This window comes from Helianthus annuus, chromosome 10 (assembly GCF_002127325.2).
Source record: "Helianthus annuus cultivar XRQ/B chromosome 10, HanXRQr2.0-SUNRISE, whole genome shotgun sequence".
In the NCBI taxonomy this organism is placed as follows: Eukaryota; Viridiplantae; Streptophyta; class Magnoliopsida; order Asterales; family Asteraceae; genus Helianthus; species Helianthus annuus.
This window is the reverse complement of record NC_035442.2, coordinates 55221879-55243024: the sequence shown is the minus strand read 5'-3', so window position 1 is coordinate 55243024 and position 21146 is coordinate 55221879. Positions and strand designations below refer to the sequence as shown.

At 38.3% G+C, this 21146-nt stretch overlaps 1 non-coding gene across 1 annotated transcript; it reads left to right on the top strand.

Annotated features, from left to right (window-relative positions):
* The first annotated feature begins 377 nt into the window (after positions 1–377).
* On the top strand, positions 378–483 carry LOC118483554. Its single transcript, XR_004870845.1, has one exon. It is a non-coding gene; the product is annotated as a small nucleolar RNA R71 (small nucleolar RNA).
* Positions 484–21146: the final 20663 nt, after the last annotated feature.

Genomic DNA, 21146 nt, shown 5'->3' with positions numbered 1-21146 from the left:
AGTTCATGTTGAAGTTTCTACCACCCCCTCCTTGACCTTGCAAAGCATTCACCTCCTCATATTGCCCTTCCACCATCCCTTGGCAATTTTCAGCCGCATGACCTATTTCATTGCAAATAGCACAAACATCATAAATTTGGTTAGAAGTTTGTACATTACCATCATTGGCTGCATGCACTTGTGTTCGAGTAATGGCCGGTCGTGCTCTCCTTGATGCTTGAGCTTTTCTCTTTGAAGTAATGGCCATTTGTTCCAAGAACTCCCAATCATCATTCTCATAATTGGTGCCAAAAGTCCCATTTGTGATGGACATTAAATCACGTGCATCTTCGGCACACAACCCCTCGTGGAAGGCATTCATTAACTCCCAAAGCTCAATTCCATGATGCGGGCAATTCTTGATCATCATATTAAAGCGCTCGAAGGCTTCATGGAACATTTCGCCTTGTTGTTGTTGGAAACTCCTCAACCCTTTCCTAGCATCATTGGTCTTTTGGGCGGTATAAAATTCGTCTAAGAAAATTTGTTGCATCTCCGCCCAAGTATAAATAGATGCCGAAGGCAAAGTGTAGAACCACTTCTTTGCCTTATCCTCCAAAGAAAATTGAAACAAAACCAACTTTACATCATCGGCCGAAAAACCTTCACTCCCAAGAGTGTTGCTATTTGAGTCGTAGGCCGCCAAATGGAAATAAGGCTCTTCCGTTGCTAGGCCCTTATATTTCGGCAAACTTTGTAAGGAATTAGTCCTTACTTCAAAAGTTCTTCCTTGGTTATTGTGAGGAATAACCACCGGTGAAGGATTGTAAGTAATCACCGGCCTAAAATTCGCTTCAATACCCCTCGCATGCTCTCTAAGATGCCTCCTTGGTACACCAAACCTACCCCTTGTGGTGCATTTGGTTGTTGAAATTGTTGTTGTGGCATCGGTGGGTTTTGAATTGGCCTCTGGAATTGTTGTTGAACATTCGGTGGACGAACTTGTTGCAATGGTACCGGACGTTGCAATTGTGGCCCTTGTGGCCTCAGCCTAATGTGTTGTGGTATGAGTTGTTGTTGTTGCACTCCACCAACATTTGGCATTACTTGCATTTGGCCTTGCATGTATCCGAATTCTCCTTTATCTCCATCACCCCCATAAGCATACCCGTCTTCATCAAAACCCTCAAACTCCTCATATCCTTCATCATACCCATCTCCTTGAATTCCTGAAGGTTGCCCAAATGGAAGAGTTGGATACTGAAAACCCGACTGGTTTGATGGTCGAAACGATGAAGCATGGACAATGGTTGAGTTTGGTGCTATGGTATAGTTTGAATATGATGGACCCGCACCCGGAAAGAAATGGGATAATGGTGGTATAGTAGTGGAAGGATTGAAGGTAATGGTTGGTTGTTCTTGAGTAGTAATGGGTTGTGTGGTGTTGGTTGGAGTGACATTTTGAAGTATGGTGGGTTTGGTGGTATTTGTTGGAATGGTGGTATTTGGTGAAGGTTGAGTAGTTGTCGGTATAAATGGTGGAGCAGTTTCACCCGTAGTGGGTGGTGGTGGTGGTGGATCCATGTATCGAAGTGGTGTAACCGGTGTGATTGGTGTTGTTGGTGAACCGCTAATTGTGTTTTCCCTTAACAAAATTATGTTTGCTCGCAAAGTTCGTTCAATTTCTGGATCAAATGCCAATGGTGAAAGCTTGTGAGAGCTTCTAGTACGCATGCACCTGTAAATACCTGCAAACTAACACACCCAGCGTAAACCCAGAAAAATAACAAACTTAAAAAGAACAAAAATAACACACGTTGCGCACTACTCCCCGGCAACGGCGCCAAAATTTGACGTGATGTCGTGGCCACAGTCAAATTTAATCCAAATACAACTAAATAGTTAGCGGTAAGTGGGTATCGAACACAGGGAGTTTGTGGAATATGTGTTATTTAGAAGATTAACTAAACTGGCTAAAATTAAACTAATTGTAAGTAAAGTAAAATTCAAGAGTTGGTTTGATTGGATTGGTTTCTTTTAAAACTAAGATTACTAATTAATTTGCGAAATGAGAATTGAGTTTGTAAACAATTTAGAGACAAATGACTATCTCAAGTTTCCGGTTTGCTTCGATGTTTGTGCTAACATTCAACTAGAAAGAACTACATGGATATAGTTCATGTATGACCAATTGCAGTGATGAAAGGGAAATAAGTACTCATATTCCTAGAATGTGAGGTTGTTACCCGATGATCAATTAACCCTTACCCAAGCCTAACTATACCCATGATATCTCGATTACCAACGGCACCAAGAACATATGGTTTCTAATTAGTTAGCATAAAAATCAATACTTTACTAACAATCAATCATGCACCATAACAAACAATTCAAAGAGAAAGGAGTTGTTATTCTAGAAATATAAAATAAAAGCACAAAGTCTTACACAACCTTCAACCCAAGATAGTCATAGAATGTTTAGCCACGCATGGCTTGAAGTGACATCATAATGCAAAAATAGAAGATAATATTGTTCAACAAGATCACCAACAAAACTAGATAAAAGGTAGAAGATCAGATAGTGTTCTCTTGACTCCAAGTCCCTAGATATAGTCCCAAACTCGTTTTTCTCAAGTAGTAACCGAAAACACATGATTAAACACCATAATTCTTCATCAAGAGGCCGTTAAATGCGAAGGTTACAATTTGAGCCCAGTCGGCGCTGTAACCTGCGGCCCTCTGCCGTAGGTTACGGTAGTAAGCCAGTCAACCAGTCAACACAGAGCCGTAACCTACGGCCGCCTGCGGTAGGTTACGGCTAGCAGCTAAACCTTACGGCTCCTTTCTTCTGTTTTACGGCTATGCACCCGGACCAAAAATGGGAGCCGTAACCTACGGCCACTAGCCGTAGGTTACGGTGGTCAGTGAAGTTTTCTTCCTTGTTTCCTCATCAAGTATCTAGTTCCTTCACTTTTTATTGCCAGCAACTCCCGACATCCATCCAACCTTCTAAAACCTGCATCTTAAGCCTTATAATACCTGCACATCAAATCATCTAGTGGTTATCATGTTCATGGAATTAACTGAGTAAAGCATGGAATGTGCGTATAATTAAGCGTTTTAAGGATTGTCCTATGGACCACCCGTCAGTCATCGAGATCAACGACTCAGGTAGGGAGCCAGATTTCGAGACTTCACCCACATCCATTCTACCAGAGATACCTATCACGACCCCATAGATGGTTGGTATGGCTGAGTTTGCTTCATCATTCCGTGTCGACCCTGCTGCTTTCGCTAGCTAAGTAGACCCCCGATATGCTTCCACTAGCAACTGGTGGATTGATGACAACGATGATGCTCCTCTCTCGATTCACGAGACGGGACAATCATCTGGCACAGTACCAGTTATCGATGACGTGATCAGAGGTGTCCCTGTTATTGGAGGACCTTTTAGTATTGCACCAGCAGTGGATGCCGCTATTGTCACGGCTCGACCATTAGAGCCATTTGTTGCTCCACCTACTACTGTGATCGAGTCTATCGCTGAGGTCCCTCCACCTATTCTGTCAGAGTCATCTTTACCCGTCTTAGAGTCACGCGCATCTACTACGCCCCTATAAGTGTATTATCGCCGTGGGAAGAGGGTTAGGCCTGCTGGAGAGATTGCTTCTACATCACATGCTGAGACTGCATCTGCTTCTAAGAAGCAGAAAGGGGTTTGGGTAGATCGATGTTGCCATTGTGACCGACAGTTTGCTGCCATGCGTGAAGAATTGGAAACGACTAAGTGTAAACTGAAGGACCTCGAGGGGCAAATGTACTGGTACAATGAGTTGAAGGATTTGGATAACAGTGCGATGGACCAGATGCATTGGAGGATAGTGGATCTGGAGGAGTTGGTTAGGAAGATGCTGGATTTTATAGGGATGAAGCGTTAGATATTGGTCTTTGTTTGTTTATGGTTGTTTGTTTTTGGTTGTTGTGTTTGATACTTTTGGATATTTTTGTTTGGGGGCCTGCGTGTCGATTATATTTTGTGATATTAGGTAGAAATTTTTGTGAAAACTTGTTATGGGTGTCGATGTAGACATGCCAAGGATCGTTGTGATGTACTGAAAAACAAGCTATTAATTTCTATGATAATATCAGATGATCTACTTTTGGTTTAAAAATTTTCTCATTAATATGTGGATAATATACATGCGCAATGTTTGGTCCATTAATATTTAATGATTGAATTATTTTTGGTTATCGTCTCATGTGATTATTATTGTTGTAAATAATAGAAACAACGAAAATGCCGCCAAAAGCAAGACAGGGTACTGGACTACCTGCCACACCAGAAGAGTTGGCACGACTCATAACCCAACACGTTAATACTGCCTTGGAACAACGTGATGCTAACCAAAATGATGGCTAGGAACGTGGATGCGGTACTCACAGGCAGGATCTTGGTGGAACACAGATTGGAAACCCTCCAGGTAAGATAATGATCAGAAAGTTTTGGTAGTTCATCTGTTATGATCTCATTGGAATGTATTCCTGATTTCCATTAACCGTATGAACAGTGCACAGGAGCATACACAAAACAATCCAGGTTTGTAACCCAAGATTAATTACTGGTGTCCTATGCAATGATGTGACATCGATATGCGTGATATCGGGCTGTCAAAATGAGTCGGTCATCCGAGTGTTTCAGCGATCTGAACCTAGAACTGGAGATTCGAATAAGCGCAAACTAGAGAGCTCCAAGAAGACTCCCAAAGTGGAATGTAGGAAGAAACGTAACTTGGAGAAAGCGAGTGTAGCTAACCCTATAGAGTCAGGACAAGGTAAGGTCGGTGATGGACAAGAGAAGTGCGCCAGATGTGGCCGAACCGGACATGTGATTTCCCAGTGTTATGCCAAGAATACATTGAATGGAGTAGCACTCAAAGAATGCTTTGCATGTGGTGAACAAGGATATATCAAAAGAAAGTGCCCAAAACCGAAAGGAGAAGATGTTAAGAGCAATTCCGTTGAGGCGAGTGCCGGGAAGGCAAGTGAGAGTCCTGCTACTGTTACTGGTATGTTTCGAATCAAAAGCCAATCTATGTTCATACTTTTAATACCAAAGCTGACTTGAGTTTTGTTCAAAAAACTTTGAACCATTTTTGTGTTCACCTACAAGTAAGCTAAGTATAAAGTGCCCGATAGAACTAGCAATTGGTAAGTTGATAGAAACTAGCGAGCTCGTTCACGGTTGTAGTAATTAGTTAGGAGATTATAGTTCAAGTGTTGGTTTATTTCCAGTGGAGCTGGGGAGCTTTGACAAAGATGCGAGAGTGGATTGATTATCTGAGAACGATGGGGGGGACTATCGCTTGAAGAAGCTAGCTAGGATATCTCGTCCTGATGACAGTAGAAAGGCGGAATTTGTTCGCGAAGATCGACCGAGTCGAGTGTTGTGTGTTGGTAGTCGAGAGTTGTCAGTGTTGTGAGGATGCTTGAGTTGTTGCGAAAGGGCTATCATGCGTTTTTAGTGAATGTGGTGGATGCGGAAACCGAATGTAGGAATGTCGGAGAGATTTCTATCAATCGCAACTATCCGGAAGTCTTCCTAAAAAGACATACCTGGATTTCCCCTGCGAGACAGATCGAATTTCGAATCGATCTGGCACACGGTGCTGCACTCAATTGCACAATCTCCTCATAGATTCAGCACCGTCTGAGATGATAGAAGTGTCATGTCAGTTCCAAGAGCTTTTGGACAAGGGTTTCGTTCGACCAAGCTTTTCGCTTTGAGGTGTATCTGTATTGTTGAGAGAAAGAAGGATGGATCCTTCAGGATATGTGAGGATTTCAGAAAGCCGAACAAGTTGACTATCAAGAATCGGTACCCTATTTCCGAGGATTGACAATTTGTTCAATCAAGCTACCGGGACCCAGCTGCTACACGAAGATCGATCTACGATTGGGATATTATCAGTTGAAGGTTGCTGATGAAGAAATTTCGGGGACTACTTTTCAAACGAGATATGGCCATTACGAGTTATTAGTCATGCCCTTTGATTGAATTAATGCACCATTTATATTCATAAAACTCATGAATAGGGTACGGAAACCCTAATCGGATGAATTCGTGATAATATTCATCGATGAAATGCTTGTCTATACACGAACCAAAGAGAATCATGAGTAACGTTTGAAGTTAACTATGGAATTGGAAGGGATGAGGAAGGTATGCTTATAGATCAGCTTGAGATTGGGAGCGTGTATGATGGACTCAGAAGGAAGTTAAGATACTCACATGCTGGCAGAGTTATCTTACAATAATAATTAACACGCTAGTATTTAGGTTGCTCGGTTTGAAGCTTTACATGGATGGAAGTGTTTATCGTCACTTCGTTGAGCTAACGTGACAAAGGACAATTAACCAGACCTTAGTTTATCTAGGAAACCAGCGACAGGATTTTCCTGGATCGAGGGAAGGTTAAAAGTCGCCAATTGATCAACAGAAGAATTTCATGGACAATTGAAGGAACTATTGTGATTCCCAATTGAAGATTTAGTTCCGTTGAAAGAGTTATCTTGTGAGAAATGCTATTAGGTTTAGCAGAGGAAAGAAAAGCTGAGCCACGTTGACTGTAGGATCGCGTTCGGCCCTGTTTGAGTCGATCAGAGAAATTCCTATCCAAATCAAGAGGCGGAAACTAATGATTTGGAGCTATTCTAGCTGGATTCACTTTAAACTTGCTGTATTATTGATCAATTGCACAATTACATGGTCAGACAGCACCTCGGCAGCATACAAGAACAAATACACCGTAACTATGTCTTATGGTTCGCTCAAACAACTCGTATATATAGACAGACTGGTTCGCTTATACGTACATGCACGTATAAGCGGACCTACATCGTTACACATGAGCGAACCTATAACTTGACCCTATAAGCGAACCAGATCAAGACTGATATAAAAGCGGACCTAGGTAAGACCATATAAGCGAACCTACTACAATCAGCTATTTCTAGGTTTCCGTGTCATGTCTGATCTGTCCAACTCTAAGACTTGATGAAAGACATAGTCGACAGACGTAAGTGCACCAACAGACTCCCCCTCGGATGTTGACGGAGTCTTCATGGAGTCTTCGAGTCTTCACAAAACGTCAATCTTCAATCTTTATCTGTCTTCGATCTTCCTTTGAAATATCTGTCATTTCAAGAATCCTCGTTCTCTTTCTTCATCATTAACAAACTCCTCTCTCTCGAATGTTGACACAGCTGGGATCGTAGTCTGGAACTCAAATTCTACAGTTTATTAGATCGTAACCTGACACTTCAGCACAGAATCGTCATCTGGCTCAAGTCCTGCACAATCTCTACCCAACCATTAGTTTTTATTAAAAGATTAAACCTTCAAACTTTTTAGAAACTTGTACCAGAAACTATATTAATGATTTTACATTCAGGATATTTTACTGGCTCTTATCAAATGAATTTACCAGCTTCACATATACTCTCCCAAACCAGTTCTTCAAGTTTAGCACTTTGAATTTCGAAAATCAGCATCTCAACACCAGTTGTCGAAAATCTTTTTGACATTTCAAAATTTATGCTAAAACACACCAAAAATCTTTTTGGATTTTCTGAAATAAAGAAAATACATAAAAACAAATATTTACAAACAATATTTTTGTGAGTTCGTGCAAGAGGATCATATCAGTTATGAAACATATCACCAACACCGTTAAGCTTGATTACATATTAAGTTCTAAACAATTTACCAAGATTGTCAGTATGTTTGTCCACTTAAATTTTCACACAAATTTCAATTGATTCGAGATACGATATTAATGTTTTAGAAACTGAAACTTAATTGTGTATCACTCCACTTGAATATACTCCTGTATCCAGATCCCAATATTCAGTCTTACAGGTGAGTATACCACAGCTGATATCTGTAAAGGTGTAATGTGCGAGGGCCGTGAGAGCTCAGGTCGATACTTCAGTATACGCAAAGAGATGACGGCTTCGACTTTAAGGTGGGTCCCCTTTAGAGGATCTTTTATTACAACAGCAAAGATTATCAATTTTATTGTTTAATCAGATTGCTGAGGGCGAGCTTATGTTTCAAAGCTTTTTGCAGAAAGTATTATTCGGAGACTAGGTCAGTATTTCCATACAGCAGAAGTCCCGGAATAATACCCCAGATATCACTGAGCATAAAGACCTAGTATCTCAGAATAAGGGACCTTTCAAACAAGATTTCGGGGGTTACCCATATATTCAAGAATAGTTACCCACGAATTAAGCAAGTTCGAATTTAGGTTTATATCTCGTTTCAATTTACTAAGTGTGCGAAAACCTACTGACACATCCACAGTAAGATTGTTTATCACTCTTTGACTTTACATTTCTTTAGCGTGCTGTGATAGTTCACTGATGTACTATCATTTCCTCTTTTATGCAACAAAAACTCATTTTTCAGTTTTTATCATGTTTTTGGCTTTTTCAACTTTTCTGATGTTTTTGGATTTTCTAAAAATTCTTACTCCCCCTAAAATTCAAATACATCTAATGAAAATTGAAAACAAACTGTACAGAACATGACAACTGATATCGAATTGCCTCAATTCTCCATCCGTTTGGCTTAAACAATCAGAACTCCCCATCACAACAAAACTATTTTCCCATAATGATTTCAAAACACTTAACTTTGTTTTAATCAGAATGGTTTTTCGGAAAAATAAGTTTAGTTGTGTTTACCTTTTGTAAAATTGGGGCAAAATCATCACATTGTTTTACCAATCTTCTGAATAATAGTTAACTCAAGTTCAATTTAATGACCTTGATTTAACTACTTGTAAGATCAACTGGTTCTCATTCTGAACCACTTATAATAACCATAAACATACAACCACTTGTAGGTTTAGCAACGAAGCTTTTCAAACCTGTTTTTCAACCAATTACCATCTTTTAGTTGAATTCTCAAGGTGCCGATTCCTACTCCTCGCTTACAAACCTGGGAGTTCCGGCAAGTCCTGCAATAACTCAAACCCAGATTTAGAAGGATGCCGATTCATGATCCACAATACCAACTTGGGATCTCCGGCAAGTCAGGTTTTTATTCTTTGAAAAATATATCCACCCAAGCCTGACCTTCCTTGGGTGTAACAACATCTTCTTCATCTTTTCTTTCAACAGGCTTGTAAACACGTCCTTTGGAAGCATAAAAATCTTTGATGCTTTTGGCCTTACCATTGACCATTTGTCCAAAAATACGTTTTACATTTCCATTGAAAGTTTTTTCAACATCAAATTTCTTCTTGTCAGAATAAAATTGATTTGAAATTTCAACTTTTCCGATTTTGGATTTGTAATTTTTAGCATTCAGTGGCGGAAAATTCACATCGTCCACTATCGGAACTTTCTTTTCAACCTTTTTCTCAACACGTGGCTCCTCTGATTTTATGAAATCAGATTCATCACCAGAACTATTACCTGAACCTTTCACAACCCATTTTTGATTTGGCACATTATCTTTTCTTCTTGAAGCACTCTTTGAACATTCTCCTTTCTCAAAAGTTGAATTTTCAAAGCCAGTAAACTTCCGGGTTGACAGTTCAGTCTTCTCAACAATCTTCTCTCTCATTTTACCAGAGATTTCCTGTTTTGGCTTGAATGTCTTCGGACAATCCTTTGCCACATGACCAGCAATCTTGCACTGAAAACAGGTTCTTTTTTCAATCTTCTTTGGAACTTCATTCTTCTTCAGTTCTTCTTGCTTCTTGGCAAGGAATTCCTGATTTGTCTGCTTTCTGAATGATTGTTCTTTTTCAGCCTCTGACGTTTTCCCTGAAACAAACAGAGTTTTTGGTTTATATATTTTTTCATTTTTATAGTTTTTCGGTGGAACAAAACCAAGACCTTTCTTTTTGAAATTACGATTATGGTTTGGTTTCTTTTGGAAACTATAACCACAACTGTAACCCATTTTCTTGTTAATCCTTTGTTGATCTCTTGAAGTGTATTGTATAGGTTTTCCAGAAAGATGTAAATCTTTTATTTCAGAAATATTAATTTCTGTTATTTTGAAAACCTTTTGAATCATTTCAAGTCTGACACTTCTTATTGGAAAACTCTCATCAGATTATAATTTGTCAGAACCTTTCAAAGTATATGCCACTTTGATCGATTCATCAATCAAATTAGATTTCGAAAGTAAAAACTCTTTATCATAAACCCGTTTGTTCTTTTTATTTGTCGGCTTTGACGAATCAGACACAGACTTTGACTTTGGTTTGGACTCCTTGTTTGACTCCTCACAATCATCTTTATCTAACACCTGATCAACCATACTCTTTATTAACTTTGACTCACGATCAGTGTCGGATGATGTATATGTGACATCAATACTTTCTGGCAAGTTATCCGATGGCCCAGACTCCCATTGTAAATTGATTGCTTTATTGACTCTTTCGAAATTTGGATTTCGAGGCGAATATCCATTTTCGACCGGGGGCGGACATTTTTTATACACCATACTTGATTTCTTACCAGAAGTCTTCAATTTTTCTTCATCTTTTGTCACAGATTTCTTTTCTTCGGAAGTCCTCACTTCTTCAAACGTCTTCAAATTCTCCACGACTGGATAAATCCTGTCAACAACAAAAGAAGAACATGAGTAGCTGTCTAATAATTTCTTAACTTTTTCAGTTTCTATCTTTTGTGTTGCTAGCTCCAACTCAAGATCAGCACATTTCTTGATATGAAAATTAGCATCATCAAGCTGTCTCAGGTACGCAATCTTCAGTGTATTCATTGCCTCAGCTTGTTCACCACTCGAATCTGTATACTTGTTGATCTCTCTGTTCATCGTATCATACGATTCTTTCAACTTATGAATATTGTGCAATAACTCGTTGTTTTGTTTGATTAACGAATCACAGTTCATGCACTTTACAGGAACTTCAACTTGTTCTGCATCAATTTTCACTTCAAATTCAGGAACCTCTTTGACAATTCTGCTTGGTTGTAAAAATTCAGTTCTTCTCTGCTTTTCAGCTTTAGCTTCAGCTTTTAATCGCTCTTCCTCTTCTTCGAGCTTTCTTCGTCTTGCTTCAGCAGCTACCATGACTTTTCTGCACCTTTCTGCACATTTCAAATCATAAGCATTAGCATAGAAAGCATGAGTATTGAAAAGATTGTTAGACATTTCTTTGGACATAAATTCTTGATCCGGACAAAAATCATCCCAACTAAAACCTTCAGCCAATTTTTCATCATCTTGCTCTGCTATACGCACTTTGCTGTCTTTTGGAATATATTTATCCCATGAAAAATTTTCATATTTACTTAGACATGCTCTTTTCGAACTATCAATCACATCCCTTCCGTGAGCAGTTTGTGCCTGATGCTGTGCTGGTGACGTGACTTGATGATAAATCACCTTTTTGTGATAATCGTTGTTTCCAAAAGGATTTTGGGCTCCGGTAGCTTCACGATTTTTGCACTCCCTCTTGAAATGCCCCTTCTCCCTGCAACGAAAACACGTAACTTTAGATTTATCAAAACCTAAATTTGAAACACTAGCATCACGAAAATCATCTCGGCCTGTAATTTGTTTAAACTTTTCAGCACGTCTCATCACGCTAGCCATGCACCATTTAATATCCATTAATTCCATTTCCTCAGCATCGATTTGATCGTAATCCTCTTTTGTGAGCATTGGATTACCGATCTTTCCGGCAACAAAACTACTGTAAGATTCCAACACCATTCCTAACAAAGACATCTGATTTTTTGCAATCTCTTCAATGTAATCTTCATCATTTTCAATACTAAGCACAATATTGCACTGAAGCTTTTTCCCATTCTTTGTTACAGAAACGTTTGGATCGAATGATGAAAATCTTGTACTGCTCGATCCCTGGGATGGCTTCTTCTCAGAAAAATCTTTGACACTGTAAGCAGTTTCGATCTTTGGAGAATAATTTGATGATCCAGTAGCACCACTCTTGTAATACAAACCGATATCCTGTTCTCCATCATAATTCTTCATCCTAGCAATCTTTCTCTGCTCCATCTCTTGTGCTTCCAGATGCTTGATAAAATCTCCCAATGTCATAGCATTGTAGTCTTTTCTGTTAGATTTCAACATCATCAAGAATGTTCCCCATGTTTCATGTGGAAGCGCATCTGCAAGTTTTTCAATCAATTCATCAGTATCTTTCTTAACTCCAAGTTTTGACATGTTTCTCACCAAGTTACAATATCTATCAATTATCTGCTTGGTACTTCCATTTTTCAATCCCCGGAATAAGTCAAATTCTTTCTTCATGAGAGACATCTTATTCTTGAGCATATCATCACTTCCTGTAAACTTCGCTTCCAATTCTGTCCAAATTGAATACGCAGTTCCATCATGTTGAAGCAGTATCAAGATATCTTCTTTTATCGCTTGCTGAAGCAGACTCACCATCAATTTCTCATCTCTATATTTCTTTTTATCTACAGTACTCATCTCTCTAAGTGTTAACGGAGTACCATTCACAACATTGTTCTTTGTGGGCTTAACATATGGCTCCTCAGTGTGTTCCCACGCATCTAGATGATAAGCCTCGACCCAATTAGCAAACCGTTCAGACCACACATTATAGTCATCAATATGCATGAGTTTAGGTGGTTTCTGAGATGTTCCAGTTTCATTTTCAATCATAGCACTTTGAGTAATCGAGGTCGGGGTTGCAAAAGCGTTATAAAATTCAGTATCCATTGCTCACAACTTTCAAATTTAGGCACACTGTTCAAATAAGCGAACTGTCACAAAAGCGGATCTCTTAAACTGATCAGATAAGCGAACCAACTAAGTGTCGTTTAAGCGAACCAGAGATGTTGTCACTTGGAGCGAACCAGATGTAAGGACCAATGAGCGAACCAGAATAACTAATCAATAAGCGGATTGTTCGAGCGAACCAACAATTTGATCAAATCAGCGAACCAGACGAGCGAACCTTAAATGGATCAAATCAGCGAACCAAATACACTGTCCTTATGAGCGGACCAAATGGATAGACTAATGAGCGAACCAGTCTTTGACCAGATAAACGAATCAGTTTATTTGACCAGATAAGCGGACCAATAAGGTAACTTGGAGCGGACCTATTAGGTATCTTCGAGCGAATCTGTCTTTGGAGCGAAACTGATCCTTTCGAGCGAACCTGAAATGTAATTTGGAGCGAACCTGGTCCTTTCGAGCGGACCTGATATGTAGTTTGGAGCGAACCGAGTTGCTGATGTCACTTTTTGTACGAGCACGTATGAGCGAACCTCCTAAAAATCTACTTTCTAGGTCGATTTTAGATCTGAAAACTTCAAGGGTTTATTAGTCCATGATTCCGAGTGCAGTGTGTGATTTTGAGCTGGTTTTACCGAGAAAAATTTTGAAAAAGTGAAGAAACTGTAGAAAACTAAATGAAATCGAGCTAAAATGGCAAGAACTCCTCCCCCTGAGCTCTGATACCACTTGTAGGATCGCGTTCGGCCCTGTTTGAGTCGATCAGAGAAATTCCTATCCAAATCAAGAGGCGGAAACTAATGATTTGGTGCTATTCTAGCTGGATTCACTTTAAACTTGGTGTATTATTGATCAATTGCACAATTACACGGTCAGACAGCAACTCGGCAGCATACCGGAACAAATACACCGTAACTATGTCTTATGGTTCGCTCAAACAACTCCTATATATAGACAGACTAGTTCGCTTATACGTACATGCACGTATAAGCGGACCTACATCGTTACACATGAGCGAACCTATAACTTGACCCTATAAGCGAACCAGATCAAGACTGACATAAAAGCGGACCTAGGTAAGACCATATAAGCGAACCTACTACAATCAGCTATTTCTAGGTTTCCGTGTCATGTCTGATCTGTCCAACTCTAAGACTCGATGAAAGACATAGTCGACAGACGTAAGTGCACCATGATCTGTCCAACTCTAAGACTCGATGAAAGACATAGTCGACAGACGTAAGTGCACCAACATTGACTTGGTCCTTTCAAGAGCCCATCTTGAGTTGGATCAGTCGCTTATAGGCTCAAGCTACCATAAGAATTGAGTAGTGTACATGATGTACTATTTAGATGTAGTTGAGAAAGTGTATAATGAATAACACACTGATTTCGCTCTTTGTAGAGATTTGATTTGGAAGATAAACGGAGATTTATCGAAGTATCATAGAAGCAGTGCGTATAGCTAGAAAAGTTATGTTAATAAATGGAGAGGCGATTTCAGCATTCTAGATGTATACGTAATTTATTGATTTTGCGGTTGTGTAACCTGTGGATACCTGAAATGAATGCAAGAAAGAAAACGAGTTTATGAGATTTGATTCTTTCGAGAGCCCATCTCGAGTTGAATTAATCGTGTGTAAACTCAGACTACCTCAGGTATGGGGTATGTACATGCAAATATATGTATGATAAACCTGAAATGGTGAAGCTTTGACTTAATCTTCTTGATTAAGTGCTTGTAAATGTTCGACCTTGGAAAGGGTGGAGAGCGTTGAGACGTGAGTTTAGGAATTGAGGAAGTGTGTAATATAGGTCTACGAAGATTCTTCGTAACAATCAAAGTTTCTCGCAGAAACTACAAGACCATATTCATTAAATCCGTTTTTATTATTCTTACTTAGTGCGAAAACAAAACCTGTAGAGTAAAAATTTCGGGGACGAAATTTCCTAAACAAGGGGAGACTGTGACACTCGGCTTTTCAGGCCGTACCGTACAATAGTAACATGCGTTGTGAATAGGTAATAGGGCTGTATTTGACTGGTTATGATGTTTATATGTGAAATTTAATGAGTTGGTAAAATTAAGCTTTGATAAAAATTATGTTGGCAACGGTAAGATAAACGCTTATCGCGTAACGGTTAAAATGCGAAATGAACGTCGGTGACCACCCGATCAGTGTTAAAATCCTAAAAAATAGTCTGTTATGATTAGAATAATACTTTTAATCATATTCGTGAGGAAAAAATAAACTAAAATGCTAAGAAACTCCATTTTTCGAGTTTGAGCGCGTACTGCGCGAATTAAACAAAATACTATCAACACAGCCAGTCGAGGCAACTGGTAATTATTTCAGTAATAATTTTTAATGATTATTTTTATAGAATGATAAAAAATAATTTAAAACGCACTAAAACGGGATTAAAATGCTAGATAAAATACCCGGTATCCAGTAACATACTTGTTTTATCACTAATTTACATATGTATGTATGTATATATATATATATATGAACTATGTGTGTGTTAGGAGAGAGAGAGGACAAGGTGGCGGCCTAGGAGGCCACCTCTCACTTGGTATTGCCACTTGTTGGACATGGGAACTTGAGAATGATGATTAGGTCTTCTTAAACACTCAACAATACATACATCCAAGATTAAACCTTACAAATTCACTCTCTCTCTCTTCCCTCTTGAACACTTACGGCCGAAACCCCATACACACACATTCAAAAATTTCAATCACTTCATGAAGATTCAAGAGTCTTTCAAGATTATTTCAAGCTAATACGGGTGTTGGGAAGTGATTTCAAGCAAGATTCAAGCAATAACAAGTCTCATATCATCATCTTTTCTCAAAAACCCACTTAAAAATCTTGAAGGTATAAACTTGTTTTTAAATCACATTCTTGATTTTTAGTGATGATGGAGATGTTAGATGGTTTCTCTTGAACTTGGAATGAATCACAAACTTGTATTTAACAAAGAATGAGATTGTAATCAAAGTAAAAGTGAGTGTATATATGTGTGTATGTATGGCCGAAAGTTATGGCCATATGTGTGTTAAGTTGTGTTTTGATTTCTTATTCTTGATTTATTTTAGTTGATCTTTGAAAGATGGTTTCATGCATGTGTTGAAAAGAAATCATTAAAAGAATGTTCTTGAAAAGGTTATATGATTTGAAATAAATATGTTAAAAAGTAAAACTTTGGAAGTATATGCATGTGTGTATATGTGTCGTGTATGTATATATGTATATGTACACATGCATGTAAATTTTGATGATTAAAAGATTTAAATATGTAAGAAAATGTATGTCTTACATTTATAAGAATTGAATGTTGGATGATCATAAGAATGTTGGAATGTTTGAGTATGAGAAACATGAAATAAATGAAGATCTAAGTGCATTCAAGATCATACAAAATGATTAGAACATGATGTGGATACATTAGATGTAACACCCCGATCGAGTAATACAACAACACGCGGAGGAAATATCGAGGAGTCACGTTACAAATTGCTCACAACTACTGGTACAAAATTGTTTCAATAATGTTAACATCGTTTTACAAACAAATAATACATGTAATTGTCTTTTGTTTAAAGAAGTCTATGGCCCGAATGCAGTCTTATGCGTTGCATGCTTGAATAGTCGTAAACCTGAATCATATGTGAAAAACAGTCAGCATAAAAATGCCGGCGAATAATACGTAGGTTTTGTTAGCCAAATAAATGGCAAAACATTTGATATTGCAATACTTTGACAACTACGAGAGCTGTCAATTGAAAATAGATCTTGAAGCCAAGGAATGGCAAAAATTTAGTATTGCAATACATAATCTTTATTGTGAAAACCCGTGACAAATAGTTTTGTATATGGCAATATGATTATTACTAAGTCATTTTTATACCATTTGAAATTGTACATCGTAATCTTGTTTAACCATCGTAAAACTCGTTAATGTGTTATTAGAAATTCAATTAAGGATTTATAATAACTGTTTTGAAATAAATCAAAACTTATGTGAGTATTATATAAATCAAATCAATGATTCATGATAATACTTTAGATATCCTTCTAAGAATCTATCATAACATTTCGATAATAGAATATTGAAACAATAGTACACAAAACCCTAAAGTGATCCAGATAACGCTACAAGAATAATAAAATAAGAACACTTATATATAGGAAGCACCAGCGGCGTATCTACCATGTTCTTATTTTATTGCACCTGTTTCGTTACCTAAATCACAACTACCACATAAACACATAAATCGTCAACTTGTACCAACTCGTAAACACGCATTAAAGTACACAATGAGTCCAAATAAGGGCTCCAGTATTAGTACTCTAAACATCCCATATATGTCTAGCTATGAAGGTAGATAGATACTACAGGGATCAGGTTCTCGTCACATCGTATCATTGTACCACGACATCCTAAATCCTAATAGTGATTCGGGATAACGCCACGAAGGGTAATACAATAAGCACACTTATATATAGGAAGACCAGCGGCGTATCCACCATGTGCTTATTGTTTTATCTAGTTTCGTTATCTAAATCACCAACAATCTACACACAACCAACCATCGAGTCGTAAAGTACTTCTTAAAAACCTTACTATGAAGATAGGAAGGTTCTAAGTCTGTACTTCAAATATCCTATAAGAATCAAACTATGAAGATAGGTAGATCTTTTAGGAATTCGGATAAACATCACATTTGCATAATCAGAATAGTACACACAAAAGCACTTAGTGAACACATATATACCATACATTTCAAAAACAAATCGATTACACATATGAATCATCCCAAAACATTTGAAAACAGTAAAAGAGGGGAACTATGTACTCGCCTGGGATTGCGTATAGTACTTGTTCAAAAGGTATAACAAAGCTCAAAAGACCAAGAGTTCAAGTGTTGAAGCGGTTCCTAGTGTAACGGATACTATATTAGTGAATCGACACCTAAATCAGAAGATCGGGTAGAATGAGGTCTTGTAAACCAAATGAGTATTGGAACTCATGAAATATGGTTCAACAAAGCCTACATTCTAAATCGGAACCTATCCTAAGTGCTTACGACTCGTTACGACCCATTAAGGTAGCTTACGCTACTTTAACATGTCGTTCGCGCGAAAGCGCGTTTGAGACGCCTAACTAGTCCTATGACAAGTATTATATGCCTTAACGTATCTAATTATGTTATATAATCAGTTTATATGTCAAAACATGTGTTACATATGCTTAAAATGAAATTATGCGCAAAAGGGCATTTTGGTCATTTTCCTAAGGCATATAAACTACCTATCATACAACTAACTAAACGAAGTGACCATAAGGTATAACCTCGGAAGGTTATTCCCTATACAACTATGGTTACAAAATATGTTTGGTCGGATCCTAATGATCGACCAAACGGGTCAGGTTCGAAAGTCTAAGCGGTTGTTTAGACCACTTATCTTACGACCCAATATAAGCACTAAACTAAACGTGACGAGTTAAACATGTTAAAACATGTTTAACTAAGTTAGAAAACAAGTTTGATATCAAAACAAATGGTTTTGATACCCAAGAATAGTTTGGTTGCAAAATACGCATAAGCACGTATTTTGACCAAAACTATGACTCGTCACTACGCCTAATTAACGTGGTAATCAATAGGTATAGTCACAAGGGTCTATAACCATCGTCATTACGCTCACGTTGCAAAGTTCAAACGAACTTTGTGTTGACCAAAGACTGGTCAAAGCAGAAAGTCAAACATTGTTTGACTTTCATGCTTAAAAGCATAAAAAGCATGAAATGAAGCTAAGGCTTCAACTTAGAGCAAATTAGAGCAAAGTGTGAGCTGAAATGAATGAAAAGCTTGGGTATATATAGATTTCGAAGAACCGTTAGGATCGTTCCCCGAAATTCGTGCTTTAATCTAGGCTTTACACTTGGGGACATGGTTTTACAATACAAGGGGAATTCAAATACCAGTCCATAGTGTGCAAAAACAAGGATTAAAACCATTAGAATAGGTGGTAAAGGCCAGGTTCAATGTTTCTGCAAAACTGCTGTGCTGGAGACTGCTTACGGACCGTAAGAGGTCCTCCATACGGTCCGTATGGCATGTGCAGATCAGCAAGTTTCAGTTATTTACAGTTTAGTCCCTGAACTTCGTTTTGTCGCGTTTCGGCACTTCTAACACCCGTCAAACCCATTTTTAAGCTCCATGATGAAGGTAAAGTGTAGGGAACATGAAATATGCTTGAAAAAATCTTGGATGTCGGTTTGTTTGGCTGTACGGATACGCTTTTTGGTTAATTACGACGGAAATCGTAACGGACGCGAAAACGACCCAAATTGCGAAATGAATGAAGTTTTTGTGTTCCTATCACTAAAGTACAATATTCTAGTAAATTACAAAAATATTTGGATGTCCAGATATCGTCAGAATGCTAAATATGCATGAAAATGCATACTTTCACAGTTTTGACGCTTTTAGCCCCTGTTGACCAAAAAGTTTATTTTCGCATACAGAACCCCTAAAAGCCTATTTCTAAGCTATCTAAAGGATATTTAGGGTATGTTTAGCTTATGATCAAGTTCCGGAATGTTTTTTACTATACAAATCGGCATAGTTTCGCTATTTGTCGAAAATAGTCCCTGTGATCGAATAAATTTGTTTTTGACACACCAAAGCCTTCAAAACTTAATTCTAAGTTATATAAAAGTTATTTAAGGTATGTGAAGCCTATGTCGCTATTCCGAAGTTTTTGTCACATTAAACTGGTTATGTTTATGTATCAGTTCGCGTTTAGCTTTCCAGAAAGCGATTTAAAGCTTGAAATCGAACTAGAATCAAAATGTGAAATTGTCAAACATAAATAAATAAATTTTGAGACCAAAACACATTGTTTCTTTGATAAAAGATATTGTCCTACATCATGTGGTGTTTACGGTGCACAAGTGTCACAGTCTCCCCTACTTCAGGAAATTTCACCCCGAAATTCTATTCGAATGAGACCGTAGAGTGAAATTGAAACAACTGATGGATAAGCAAATTGCTAGATCCCAAAGATGTGGAGCATCAGTTGTGTCAGAATTTTTAGGGGATTCAAAATGTGATTTGGGATATTCAAAGTATCTCAAGGTATTTAACCCTTTGAAACTTGTGAATTTAAAGAAAAAATCGGTCAGTGTTCAAAAATCGTTTGAGTATGGCACTACGTTATACTAAGCTCTTAGTGTAATTCCTAGCAAACAAAGAGGTGTACATTCAAGCCCTTCACGTACACGGTTTCTAACGTCCCACGAGGTACATCCCATGTACCATGAGCATCTCATGCATAGGAGACTTGTAGGATCGGGATTCAATCTAAACGAGTCGTTCAGAAGAGTTCTCGATCAATACGAAAGGCGGAATCAGACGTATTGATGTTATAGCAACTTGTTTAACACTAATAATCACTTTAACTGTCGTTTGTATTGATTTGGAAGTGTTTCACATCGTACGACACTTCGGCAGCACTTCGTCTCCGGAATCAGAATGTTAAAAATGAAGACCCAAGACCCTCTATATATAGGAACAGCCAGGTCGCACCAAACAGTCCACACGACCTGGTCCAGGTCGCACGACCTGGTCCAGTCCGCCCGAACTGGTCCAGTCCCCCCGAACTGGCCCACTTCGCACGAACTGGTCACTTCGTGCGAAGTGGCTGGTTCTAATTTGTTTCCCATTTTTCTCGTGCAACGCGTCCTGGTCTATCTATTCTGTTACAAGACAAGATACAAGACGAAGTCAATAGACATATGCACCAACAGACTCCCCCTTGGATGTTGACGAGTCTTCAGTGTATTGAGTCTTCAGTCTTGATCGGTCTTCTCGCTCTTTCCCAAATGTCTTTCTCTGTAAGCATCCTCATCAATCTCTATCTTCTTCTTGCTCATCAGCAGCAGCAGCTTCTATCTCGAGCAGTGTTCCAGAATCTGAGTCTAGCTCTTTTAAACTTTAAACTCCCCTTTGCTAACAGACCCCCCCTTAAATTGTTCCGGGATCGCAATCTGACATAGCTCTCGTTCTAAGATCGTATCCTGGCTCAAACTCTGCTCAGGCTTAGACACGGGGATCTGCACAAATCTCTACCCAAAAATAAATTTCATAATTTTTAAAATTTAACAAATTTCGAAACCACTTGTATATATCATTCAACATCAACAATAGTTATATCAAGTTCAAATTAATGACCTTGATTAACTAACCATAAAATCAGCTTCAAAACATCACTTTTCATTTCAAACAAACTCTCCCAGTCCATTGCTGTTCATCATGTTTAGCACTTGGAATTTTGAAAATCAGCTTTTCAACATCAGTTGTCGAAAATAAGAT